Genomic DNA, 13,123 nt, shown 5'->3' with positions numbered 1-13,123 from the left:
AGAGAATGCCCATGCCCAAGGACCAGGATTTGATGTAAGGTCTCCCCTATTGTGATGACAAAAAATGTGTTTATATAGCTCTTCTTCAACAAGCAACATGGGGAAGGAGCACTTGGGGATACCTGTGCGATCATACATGCTAAGTCATGACGCTGTGCTACAACACCAGACCCTACAGGAGTTGCAGAAACCTAGGTGTAATAATGCTGTCCCCGCATATCAGTTGTAAATGCATTATTGTAGTGAATACTCTCTGATTTATTGATCTCATCAATAGAAAAAACGTGCATACGAGGCACCAATTTTCCAGCACCAGATCTTTAACAGATTCCGTGCTTGAATCATTCCGCTTCATCAGACTGGGAATCTACAGCAAGTTTAAATAGCAGTAAACAGTGTTAAAATGCCCATAGGTCAAACTCAAGTGTTTGCTTAGCAACACACCCATCTCATTTGAAGCAACCCAGTGAGGTAGAAGTACATAGCTTAGTACCCCCAGAGTCCACCACTGTTCAGATTTCCACTGGACATTGTGTGTGAAGAAGATCCTGTGTCTGTCTCTCTCAGACATTCAATTTTTGACTTCAGTTTGGACTTCCTTGAACTTCAGCTCAATATGCATTCAGCTTAAACAAACCATGACTTATTTATAGGGTTTGATCCTTAGATCTTCTGGCCCAGAGGGACAGCTCCAACAACCACCATTGCATAGAAGTAGAAAGAGAAAGATTTGTTTCAATTTCTACTCATATTGTTTGCAAACAAAAGAAGATTTATATAGATGATCCAGAGAGTCAATGCATTTGTTCCCTCTATCCGGCTCACAGAGCTTCTCACTGACATGTGCAAGATATTTCCATCAAAAACGTTTAGGAATAGAGAAAGGAGGCTGACCTTTATTTTCTTGAGAGGCAGAACATTTCCCACACTAAAGTAGATGCCCCCTCATCCTTATTGAGTCAATGAAAAGTGCTCCTCCTGCCAATTACATGAAGGCCACATAAAAGAGGAAGCATGTGGCACTCCCTTAGTTTGATTTCACCACTGAAGCACCTGCTTCTTCGAAGAGTAAAACCAAATCGTTGTCCATTTATGCACTGAAAAAGACCATGGGCAATCCTGCATGAGAATACAGCCCTGCTGAAACACTGTCAATAATCCATCCTAATCATTGCCAGTAAAGACTCTTCTGTTGACAAAAAGAAGTAGCCATTGTTGACAGCTCCCTGTCAATCAATCCCTTGCCAGCACCTAATAAGGTTGCATTGAGCTTGATCCGTTAACGATGATTCTGTCAACAAATCCTACACCGTCACACTCATCGACAACTACGTCAATAATGGCCAAGTTGATGATGACCACATCCTCTTCATCTGTAATTTTATATACAGTGCCAGCAATGATGCTGTCAATGACAGAGGATTTAGTCTTTTTACTATCTACACAGGCAAAACCAGCCTATTTGCCCTCATCACTGAAAGTGTCAGCTCATTTGCCATTGTAGATTCTGGAGTCTGAGTGACAGGCTTATGTCAATGATGAAGAATGGACCAATAGCTCTGCACAGTTGATGTTTGCTGCATTCCTGACTGTGAGGATGGGAATTATGAGAAACAAGGTAGAGTTTCAATCATTGTGCTACAAGGAGCATGACTCCCAAGATTTCCCATTTGAAGGCTGCTGAAGAAGGTACAGACTTCCATGCAAGCCCAGATGCCCTTATTGTGAACTCTTTGTGATACAGGTGGCAGTTTCATTGACGGCCATGCTACAGAACATGATGGAAGTCTTTTAAATAGTTTTTCCCAAACCATAACATAATTACCCTTCAAGGGGGCCTTGAACGTGACCACAGTAGCAACATGTTACACCTAGACTACAATCACTCATTCCTGTGTGAAAAATGACATCTCCACACACCTTGGCCACTACCTTCAATGCTAAGACACATGGGGGCTGAAGACTTCTCTCACAATGCCAAATAGAAACCCTGACAAGGGGTACGGGAGATCATGATTCAAGATCAGGAAGAATATAGGGATTTCAATCTAAAGAAAGAGACAAGACCCAACCCCCCCCCCCCGCCACCACACTGGACTCTTCGCTGGGCAATATAGCCGAGTTCCATGCTTTGTTAGTACAAATGGGAAAGAAATTTGACTCTCCAGTGTCTTCGGTAGATCAGCAGTGGTTTTTGTACAACTTAAAAGAACAAATCAGGAAGACATCAGAATCCCAATACAGGAAGGAAATGGTAAAAACTTATGTCAGCACCAACCATGCTACAAGCAGTGATGCCAGGCCATGAAACAAAATGCAGTGCATCCAGTACTTCAACTGAAGCTGAACTCTATCACTGCAGCAGCAGCTCAGTGATGTTTGAAGAATACAAATATACCTAATTACATCCCCTCTCGCCCCAAGTTAGGGATGAGAATATTATTGATGACTTGGAGCACAGAGTCAGTTTGATACAATAACATCCATAAATCCAGCAAATGCAATTGCCATCCTAAGCCAATAAAACCACCAAATGTGGAACAATATTTCTTGTCTGATAGACTTGAACCCTGGCTACAGGAGTGAGGAGGCTAAGGCCATTGTGAAGGAAAAAAGTGGCTGAAGGTTGCAGAGTATTAAAACAGATACTATTGTGCCACTTTTGGCAGGAGCTCTTTTGTACAGATGTGCTCTTCCACATCCTTTTGTAGCTCGACATTCTGAGGCTTACAGGGGGTTACAACCAGTACAGCAGATATGTTCTCCAATAATTCCCTTCCCCACAGTCTAGCTGTGTCCAAGACTACTCTAGAAGCAAATCCCGAGGCCATCAAAGTTTCCAAATATCAGCAAAGAGGAAGGCAGCGCCTCTCAGTCCTGCTCCAAAGAGACCTGAAAATATTGACTTGTCAATGCTGTGCTTTGTTAATCCCTATACAAGCCATGGGGAGAGAATTTCCTGTTTTGCTACTTTTTGGTCACCAATTATCACTGATCAAAGGGTGCTCCAAGTCATGCAATCCAGGCGCACTCTGTAATTCCTGGACAAAATCTCCAAATCATCCAACCAAAAATGAATACCATCTAACCTCATGGGAACTACAACAGGAAATTATTCTCCTTCACAAAGGAGTGATGGAGAAGATGACAAAGTCCCAAACATATTAGGGTGTCTATTCAAGGTTGTTTCTGGTCAGAAAGAAAATGGGAAAAGGAGACCTATCCTGGATGAGTGAGAACTCAACTAGTTTCTGAAGAAACAATGCTTTTTGGTTCTAACCTTACAAAAAATCCTTTTGCTTCAGAAAAACGTTTCTTACCTCCCTGGACCTACAGTATGCCTACTTCCATTTCCATATACACCGAAAATAGAGGCAATATCTATAATTCTTCATGCTGGGGCAGCATTACCAGTTCAATATTCTCTCCTTAGGCCGGAAATACGCACCTGAGATACTCACAAAGTGCCTAGCCCTCTGCTGCAGCTTTCCTATGCAGAAAGGGACCTACTTGGACAACTGATTCATCAAGTCCCCTTCGGAGACAGAGGCTTAAACTTATATGGCTGCTTGCATCTTGCATATACCTTTTCCATGAGTTGGTTCTGACCCTAAGTGTAGAGCAGGCCTGTATCCGGCAACAGGACTCTAGGAGTTATTCTTGACATGTTGCTCAGCAACACATCTCTCTCTGCAGAACCAATTGCAAAATTCCAAGCTTTAGTGATGAACATCCGTCTCAAAGTGTTGGTCCTAGTCAAGACTCAAAAGTCATCACTAGACCTAATGTCATCAAGCTTAGGACTAGAGCCTTTCTGATGACTTCAGATTAGGCTGATCGAGCAAAAGCTCGATCAGTAGTAGCTACATTTAATAGGACCGTGGAGCGACACAATGGTGGCAGACAGACGCATCAAACAAGCTCTGCAGTGGTAGCAGTTCTCAGATAAACTCAAAGGAGACCTTCAATTTCAGAAAGGATTATTATGACAAAGAGTGCTTCAGTGGAAGGATGGAGAGCTTGCATGCATGAGCTGTCTATCATAGGTCTCCGGTCACACATAAGCATCTTGGAACTGTAAGCCATCAGACAAGGCCTACAAACATTCCTGACAAGACTAGTGGGCCAAAATGTTTTGCTAGGAACAGAAAACACAGCCTTGATGTAATGCGTTGCCAAATAGGTAGCACAAGGACTCATTCTCTGTCGAAGAAGATCGCAGATGCTATGGGAGTGGGCCAAAACAAACAAGCTGGACAAGCATGAGTGGAAGCTCTACCAAGATCAGCTTCAGCATGCCTTATTATATTGGTTACAACTATTGACCTATGTGCCACCCTGCAGAACAAACAATGCCAGTACTACGCAAGCAATTACTGTAACCAATCAATCAATCAACCAATATTTGTAAAGCACGGCTACTCACCTGTGAGGGTCTCAAGGTGCTGGGGGAGAGGAGGGGCCTCATCCAAAGAGCCATGTCATGAGGTTCTTACTGAAGGTGGTGAACGACGGGCTGTGTCTGAGGTGCAGGGGGAGGTTGTTCCAGCTCTTTGCTGCAGTGTAGGTGAAGGATCTTCCTCCAGCATGGTATTGTGGATGCGAAGGATGGTGGGCAGAGCGGAGGGATCTGGCGGGGGTGTGGAAGGAGACATGTAGGTTCAGGTAGGCTGGTCCTGTGTTATGTATGGCCTTGTACATGTAGGTGAGAAGCTTGAAGATGATTCACTTCTCGACTGGTAGCCAGTGGAGAGTCCTCAGGTGTTGGGAGATGTCTTCTCATCGAGGGAGGTCCAGAATGAGTCTGGCTGCTGCGTTCTGGATGAGTTGTAGTTTTTTGCTGTTCCTAGTTGAGGTGCCAGCATAGGGGGCGTTGCTATAGTCGAGCTTGCTGGTGACTAAGGTGTGGGTGACTGTCAGGTCAGGTCAGCGACAGCTCTTTGTGGGGTTTGCTGGTGCGAAACAAGACAAAACTGTTTAGAAGGGAACCATATCCTGCTGGATTGTGCTCTGCATTAAGATCTGCTACACACTGGCTAAAAAGCAGACAGCTGAAGGACTGCATACTGACACTACCAGGGCCAAAGCTGCTACCACTGCTTTAGTAGTCCCTGTGCTAGACATATGCAAGGCAGCTACGAAAGGTGTCCACTATACGTTCGCTAAGCACTGTTATCTGGTCGGCCTGGTTCATTGAGAAGGGCACTTTGCCCCCTCAATTCGGCAGGACTTTCTAATTCGAGTTCTTTCACCAACCTGCCTCCAATAGGTACTGCTTTGGTATTGATTCAGAAGGTGAGGAATCTGTGTCTAGAAGTCTCTTTCAGAAGAACATGTTAGTTATATTTGGTAATGCTCTTTCAGGTAGAGGCTCTATATAGCTGCAGATTCCTTATCAACCCAACTTTCACTCCATCTTTCCCGTTCTGTGATTGGGTTCTAGCCATTAATAAGATTCCAACACCAGGAATGGCACACTAATCTCGACCAGTTTGCCCTTGGGACTCTGCATCAGGGGGACAGACAGTCTAAAAAGCAACTGAAACAAAAGAGCTCCAAATCTACATCTAGTGGTGAAGAATGAAAGGAACTGACATCATCGAGCAGTGGTGGGCCTCTATATGGGCCCCACAGGTAATTTCCAGAACAGAAGACATACGTGCAGAGTTGCATTGCACCCCCTGAAGGCGTGCCGAGGTACTACTGAAAAGATTCCAGATCCAGTCTGATGCCTGTGCAAGATTCAGAAGTTGAGGAGTCTATGGCTAGATGGAGTCTCTATCAGAAAGAAGTTTGCCCAGTGTAAGTAACTTGTTCTTTTAAACACTTTTGCCTGAGTAATTCATTCAGTAACTTATAGCCGAACTGGCTACTCAGTTGAAGCTAAAGTCAAAACCTGTGTCTAGTAAGGTAGATACGTGTTTGCAGTGTTCAAAATAATAAGGATGTTAAAAATGGGGTCTCTAGTTGGCAGATGTAAACACCTGTGTCCAAGGAGGGGCCACAAGCCTAGTCAGGGTATGTCACAACATAATCCAAATTATCCTGTGCCCACCTTCTGGTAGCTTGGTACTGAGCAGTCAGGCATAATTTAGCAGGCAATGTGCAAAGTATTTGTCCAGTAACTCATACAGTAACACAATGGAAACACCACAACAATACACTGCACAGGTTTAGAAAAATCGATAATATGTATCTGACTAAAATAAGGTCAAAACAATGACTAATCAATGTACACAAGCAAAGTTATGAATTTTTTTAAGTTAATCCCCCTAAAGCGCTTAGAAACACAATAGCTCTAACTGGGTCTATCACGGCATCGTTGATGGAGTCATTTTCAATAATCTGACGCCAAAGGCGCTGGTCACAGCTTCGCACGGACCCCCAGGTACAGTACCTTTTGAAAACAAGGAAGCAAAGACATTGCACAGAGTCGGGGAGATGAGGCGTTGCTGGGGCCAGTGCAGCATCAGTCCCTTACGGTGTTCCAGGAGATGAGGTGTGGGTTCCGCACTGCGAGGCAGGTGGAGGTGAAGCGTTGGTTCTGTCTGGTTGCAGGGGGAGCTGCTGCAGCGCCGGTGGCAATGCCTCGGTCCCTTGTGTCGACTTCGCAGTGTTGTGATGACCCTGTGTGAAGTCAGCGGGGTCGCTATAACAACGGACTTGCATTGTAGGCCGCAGTCATTGCAAGCAGCGATGTCCACGGAGCAGGAGCAAGATGCAGCGTCAGTGTTAGCATCGCTGAAGTCGTTCCTGGCATCACTGAGGTCGGAAAACTAGCTGAAAGCTAGTTGGTGAAGTCTTTCCAGTCCCTGAGACTTTAAAACAGGAAGCAGGCTCAATCCAAGCCCTTGGATAGCACTTTTGGGAAGGCAGATTCCTTCCAGCAATGTCAGAGGTCAGTAGGGCAGCAGGGCAACAAGCAAGGCAGCAGTCCTTTTCAACAAAGCCGTCCAGGGGAGTCCTGTGGGCAGCCAGGCAGCTCCTCTGACAGAGTTCAGGTGTAGATATGAAGTGTCTGATTTGGTGGGTCAGATACCCAGTTTATATATTCAAAAATGCCTTTGAAGTGGGGGAAACTTCAAAGAGTGGTTTTGAAGTGCACAAGTTTCTCTTTCAGCCCAGCCCTGTCTGCCAGGATCCCTGTGGGGGTGGGGGTATCCATCCTTTGTGTGAGGGCAGGCCACTGGTCTTTGAAACGTAAGTGTGAGCCTCTCCGCCCTTCCTGCCCAGGAAGGCCCATTCAGTATACAGATTAATGCACATGTGATTGAGTGTCATGTGTTTGTGGTTATCTGGGTGGAATGCTCAAGGGGAGCTGTCATCCGGCACAGACCAGACGTGAATTGGAGACAGGCTATCTTGGTACAGATGGCAGTAAGTGCGAAGAAATGCCCACGTTCTAAAAGTTACATTTCTAAAATATTAACATTAAATCCAACTCCACCAGTAAGCAGGATTTTCTATTACCATTCTGGCAATGGTAAATAAGACATGGCTACTCCTTCCAGATCAGAATATACCACTTAAGAGTATATGAGGACAATTCTAATGCTAGTCTATGAGAGAAGCAGGGCTCACACTAGTGGAAAATGAATTTATGAGTTTTTCACTACCAGAACATATAAAACACAGAAGTGCATGCCCTGCCTTTTACCTAGCTAGCACCCTTCCCTATGGGTTACTTAGGGCCTACCTTAGGGGTGCCTAATATGTAGAAAAAGGGGAGTTTAAGGCTCAAGTCGAAGTGACAGTGAAACTGCACACACAGGCCTTGCAATGGCAGGCCTGAGACATGGGTAAAATGCTACTTATGTGGATGGCACAATCAGTGCTGTGGGCCCACTAGTAACATTCTATGTACAGGCCCTGGGCACATGTAGTGTACTTTAATAAACACTTATACGTAAAATAAATATGCTAGTTGGGTAGGACCCAATATTACCATGTATAGGGGAGAAATCATATGTATGTTAGCACTGGCTAGCAGTAGTAAAGTGTGCAGAGTATTAAAACCAGCAAAAACAGTCAGAAAAATGGAGGGAGGCAGGAAAAAGGTGGGGGTTGACCACCCTAAGGCTGTCAAATCTAATAAAGGAGATTAGCAATACAACCATATTTATTTATATTTATGTTAGCTTACAGAGTTGGGTATATCTATATCTAAATATATCTGAGAACAAGTAGCTGATTGTTATTTCCTAGGAAGCTAGTAATCTTTAACTTTCAAGATCTTTGAAGGATAAGTAGTGGAGCAAGTCTGGAAACAGATAATTAAAGGGCAAACTGCTGAACTAATAAAGTAACCATTTAGGAACATGTCCCCAAAACTAATTATCCAGCAATATCCCACAATTCCTGTAAGTGTAAAACTGAATTGTCTGTACCTTTGAGAGTTGGTAATTTTACATTATAAAAATTAACATATTTCATGACCTTTTCTTTTCGGTCTTCACAGCTGGTGGACTCATGAATAGAATATATATGTTCAATGTGTAGCTGCAGATACACATGCTATGCATATCTCCTCCGACATCTAGTGTTACAATTTGTTTTTCTTCTAAGTAGTCTTTTCGGAGTCACGGGATTGAGTGACTCCTACTCTCGTTACAGTGCACATGGGCATCGACTCCATAATTAGATTGTTTTCTTTCCGCTGTTGGGTTACCTCTCGCTCATATATTTAGAATCGGAAAACCTTAGAAAACCTAGTTATTCGTTGGTATTGTTTCGATCATGTTTCCCACCTAGCATCGAACCGGTAGTACCATCAGAATCTAAATTTCGCCCTTTGGGGCGCATGCACCAACTCGGCCGTGTTCGGGCCTACCGCGTGGAAAGCCTGATGGTTCGGACTCCATTTTGATTCTGCCCTCGGTGCCACGCAAAGTACCCATATACAGACCAACACCTTGTTTGTAATTTGTGCCTTTCTCCGGACCATCGAGAAAAAGACTGCGAAGCCTGTTGATTGTTTCGATCAAAGAAGACCTTAAGAGGTCACAGGGCCCGAAGATTAGAAATGGTGTCCAAGAGCACCGAACATCTTGACGTCATGGAGGAAGAGCAGACGCAGACAGCAGTCTCCATCCGAGACACCGACATCCGAACAAAAATCGGAAAATGATTGACCCATCATGGCTGCCCAGCATGTGAGTACGTCTGCCCATATGCCCTCATTTAAAAAACAACTGAAGGCCTTGGGTACAACACTGCCGGAAGGCCATGGTCTAACCTGAAAAAAGACTGTCGGCGACCGACCTTCCGGACCAGCGCCGAAAAAGGCCACTCCTCCGTCCACTTCAGAGTCAAGCAAGTTGGTTAAAAATTTCACCTTGGACTCCAGCAAATGCCCGCACTCTTGGGAGTAGAAAATTCAACACCCTGCTTCAGAGCCGAAACAACCAACTTCTTTTTCGGGACCGAAAAAGATCCATACTTCGGAGCCGACAAAATCCTCATACACAGAAGAACAAAGACTTTCGAGAAAATTAAAGCAAATCTCAAAGCCCATGCAAGAATCTCACAAAGCTTCCGAAGAAGAGAATGAGATTGAGCCAATATTGGCGGTTATGGATGAAAGACAATTGAGAAACCATATACATAAGGAGACTGGTCGAATCCTCACTGCACCTCCTTTAAAGACTAAAAGAAAGCTGGCCTTTCAAGAGGAGTTAGATTCTGCTCAACCACCAGCAAAAGTGCAGAAACAAAAGGAGAAACCACCACCTCTCCCTACTTCTCCTCCTCACTCTCCACAACTTTCTTTTTCACCTCACAATACTCTACCACCACTCCCTTCTCCGACACACTCATTATAATCGCACAGAGGTAAAGTGGACCAATGGGATCTCTATGACCCTGTTCCCATTTCTAGATAATGATTCTAACCTCTGCCCCTCAAAACCTTCACCACCAGAAGACACTGCTGCCTACAATCAGGTAGTCTCTAGGGCAGCGGCTTATCATGGGGTGCTTATGCATTCTGAACCCTTGGTAGTTAGCGCAGCCAGAAAAAGAGCTAACAGCCAATCATCAGGAGACGCTCCTCCTCCTGATAAGGAAAGTAGAAAAGTTGATGCTGCTGGCAAAAGAGTAGCCACACAAGAGGCTAATCAATAGAGAATTGCCAATTCCCAGGCACTGCTGGCTAGATATGATAGAGCCCATTGGGATGAGATGCAAGATATTACACAGCACTCCCAAAAGAGTATCAGAAAATGGCGCAACAGGTGGTAGAAGAGGGACAGGCTATAAGCAATAACCAAATAAGGTCTGCCCGCGATGCTGCTGATACAGCTGCAAGAAGCGTCAACACTGCCATTGCAATTAAAAGGCATGCATGGCTGCGCTCCTCTGGTTTTAAACCAGAAATACAACAGGCAGTGCTTAACATGCCTTTTGATAAGAAACATCTATTTGGCCCTGAAGTAGACACCACTATAGAGATACTGAGAAAAGACTCAGACACTGCTAAGGCAATGGGGGCATTATATACCACACCATATAGAGGCTCCTTTCGCAGACCACAGTTTCAAGGAGGATTTAAGCCACAATCCTCTGACACATCTACCTCCCAGACAAAGCAGAGACAACCAACTCAATATCGAAGAGGGGGATTTAGAGGGTCCTACAGAGGACAATATTTTAGGAACCGAGGTAAATTTCAAACCTCAAAACAAACCACTACACCATCTAAGCAGTGACTTCCTTCTCACCTCTCCACTCCACACATCTCCTGTGAGGGGAAGACTACAGCAATTCCACTCTAATTGGCAAAATATCACCACAGACAATTGGGTGTTATCAGTTATCCGCAATGGCTATTGCCTAGAATAAATCTCTATCCCTCCAAACATACCACCACGTCATCTCAAATTGTCCCCGGAACACAACGTTCTGCTGCAAGAAGAGGTACAATCTCTACTATTAAAACAAGCAATAGAATAGGTTCCACATTCTTAACAGGGAACAGGAGTATATTCACTATACTTCCTTATTCCCAAAAAAGATGGCAACCTCAGGCCCATCTTGGACCTCAGGCCTCTCAATCTATACATCCTGTCAGAATATTTTCACATGGAAACTCTGCAGGATGTAATTCCACTACTACAAAAACAGGATGACATGACTGCTTTAGACCTCAAAGATGCGTATTTCCACACACCCATCCATCCAGCTCACAGAAAATACCTTAGAAACGACATAGCAGAAAAACATTACTAATTCAGTGTTGCCGTTCGGCATAACAACAGCTCCAAGAGTGTTCACAAAATGTCTAGCAGTAGTAGCAGCTTTCTTAAGAAGACAACACATTCACCTCTTTCCATATCTAGACAATTGGCTAATAATATCAAGCAACTTTACACAATTCCAAGAACACACTCAATATGTGATAAAAACCCTACATACACTAGGGTTCACTCTCAATTACCTAAAATCACACCTTCAACCAGCACAAGAACAACCTTACCTAGGTGTTATTCTAAATACTCAGAAAGCCCTAGCATATCCAAATACACAAAGGATATAAGCTTTCCAAAATCTCATACCACAAATACAGCAAAATCAACAATATACTGTAAGATTAATCATGAAAATTCTAGGGATGATGGCATCTTGCATAGCTATAGTTCCACATGCACTGCCTTCTCCTGTGCACAGTAGGGGTTGCCCGCAAGGGCTGGCCTGCAACCAGTCCCTGCGGCCAACCCTCCTAACCACCCAACCTGGTGTTGTGCATGGCCCTTTGCACATGCCCAGGATACATTTACAAAACACTATTGTGTTGATGTTTTCTCACAGCAAGAGGCTACTGAAGACCAGGCTGCATTAAGAACACTATTTCAAACAACTTCAACTCCTACAGGCTAGCCACTGCTATTTTTTAGGAGGACTAACTGCTCTGTAGTCTATGTATAGCATGTGCATCTGCAGCTACACATGCCATTGAATGGAAAATGTCACTTCTTCAGTGTACATCTGTTCGTGGCATGTATTGCTGCAGATTCACATGCACCGTCCCTCCTCCCCGAAAGCCTGTAGTCGTTCAAGTTTAACATTTGTACATATGTATATACATTTACATTTGCATGGACATCTCTTTATATTCTTATACTCTATCACTCCTTCCTTCACCCTGTAACTGAGAGGAGGAGTCACTCGATCCCGTGACTCTGAAAAGACTTCTTCGAAGAAAAACAACTTGTAACACTCTGAGCCCAACACTAGATGTCAGAAGAGATATGCATAGCTTGTGAATCTGCAGCACTACATGCCATGAACAGATGTACACTGGGTAAGTGACATTTACCATATATATATATATATTCATATATATATATATATATATATATATAATAATAATCTGTGTGTGTGTGTGTAAACATCATGCACACCACGCCGTTTTAACTGAAACTGATGCAGATTGGAGGGTAGCATACTATTGTTTGTGGTGGTTTCCATTTTTAGGTCTAGCGTAAGCATACAAACTCTTGTATACTTTTAAGTATAATTCTTCTGTGGGCTTCCAGGTTTTTCATTTGTTTCAGTGTCATTTTAAAATACTTGCTTGCTAGTGGTCAGTAATGCCTCCATGTCCCTCCTTCTTCTGTGTGGGAGCAGGGACCAACTATTGTATAATTACGCTTTGTCCTGTTTATCTGGTCTGTAGGGGACTTTTTTACTTTGTTTTCTCCTCCTGTCCAGGTAAGCTTTCCTTTTTATTTGCAGAGCAGTCTTCCTCTGAGCTTAGCTGTAAACAAGGCTATAAATCAGGCTGTTATCTTGGTCACATTTGGTCTTTGTGGGCTCTCTGCACCCTTTCTCAGCTGCCTGGCTCCTGCCCTTTCTGGGCTTGGATTTTCTTTACCAAGATCAACTGCGGAGGATCGCTTGTAATTGCCTATTGCCTAGGCATCCAGCTCTACCAGGGCTCCGCAATCCTTAGAGACAGTGCCCACTTCTGCTCCATACTGGGATCCCACTTGCAGCTCCATCAGTGCACCTCAGTTCACACACTCTAAGCCCTCAGCCGTGCCAGTGCCAGAAACCCCACACATCCTGTCTGCCAGAGCACCTCAGTTCCTGCAGTCAGTACACTCTGTTCCTCCAGTACTGAGAC

At 44.1% G+C, this 13,123-nt stretch overlaps 1 protein-coding gene across 2 annotated transcripts in view; it reads left to right on the top strand.

Annotated features, from left to right (window-relative positions):
• LOC138285390 (sodium channel protein type 2 subunit alpha) overlaps positions 1–13,123 on the top strand; it is a 666,155-nt gene that overhangs the window by 586,304 nt on the left and 66,728 nt on the right. The gene's annotated exons all lie outside the window — the stretch shown is intronic.

This window comes from Pleurodeles waltl, chromosome 3_1 (assembly GCF_031143425.1).
Source record: "Pleurodeles waltl isolate 20211129_DDA chromosome 3_1, aPleWal1.hap1.20221129, whole genome shotgun sequence".
Taxonomy (NCBI): domain Eukaryota; kingdom Metazoa; phylum Chordata; class Amphibia; order Caudata; family Salamandridae; genus Pleurodeles; species Pleurodeles waltl.
The sequence above is the reverse complement of the archived record's forward strand: the minus strand, read 5'-3'. Positions and strand labels throughout refer to the sequence as shown.